The 892-nt window shown below is 29.0% G+C and overlaps 1 protein-coding gene across 3 annotated transcripts in view; it reads left to right on the forward strand.

The window, feature by feature from the left end:
- Nucleotides 1-892, forward strand: part of LOC106469679 (F-box/WD repeat-containing protein 9-like) — a 62,574-nt gene that overhangs the window by 15,265 nt on the left and 46,417 nt on the right. The window lies entirely within an intron of this gene.

The raw sequence follows: 892 nt of genomic DNA on the forward strand, positions 1-892 counted from the left end.
CTATATGTTACTCAATTTCTTACTTTAAAAGCAAATATTAAAAAAACACAAATAAACATCGATTTTTGTGTGACACTTGGTATGTTGAATGCAGCACTGGTTCAAATTAGATGTTTGTTATGTCAAAATACTAAGTCTATAGTTTCATACAAATTAAAAATTTAAATTACTGATATTGACAAGCCAGAAGATAAAATAAGACGGTCTTATCTTTTCAATTTGCTAAGATATTGCTCATGTAATCATCACATACAGTGGCACCCCACCCACCTCTTTCCATTTTTGGAAATGCTCCCTTATATACACTTACTTCTATATATATGACATGAATAAGCAATCAGAAGCTCAGAATGTCCTCCTAGTGGCTTTCTCAGCCATTTTAATGGGCTTGACACCATTTCTTTCTTTTGAACCAATATTTCAAGGAGGTAGGGTGTGTCGTTAGTCTGCTCAAAATTTCATGTTTATTTAGACTAAATTACATCTTAGTTACTAAGCTTTATAACTTATAGTGAAATTCTATGGTATTAATGTAGTAATTTATGATTTTTTTAGTTATTCAACTGTATATATAAAACCTATAAAAATCATTTCGTTTCATATCCTACATGTGCAAAATTTTTAAAGGCTTAGCAACCTACATCAAGCAGCAACTGAGTACAAAGGTCATAACTAGAAGAGATAATTGTTTGCTTAACTACTTTATATACTGTTCTTTGTTTTCAGAAAAATAAGTTTAAGAACTGATTTCAAAATAGCAATAATCTATATACATATATAATGTATAATAATTGAAATGTGATTGTATTTTACAAAATACTAGTCTACTAAAACACATCCAAGACAAGTTACTTTGTACAGACCTAAGGTCAGTTTTATGTTATTTGATATG

The sequence above is a fragment of the Limulus polyphemus genome, unplaced genomic scaffold (genome assembly GCF_000517525.1).
Source record: "Limulus polyphemus unplaced genomic scaffold, Limulus_polyphemus-2.1.2 Scaffold3610, whole genome shotgun sequence".
Lineage (NCBI taxonomy): Eukaryota > Metazoa > Arthropoda > Merostomata > Xiphosura > Limulidae > Limulus > Limulus polyphemus.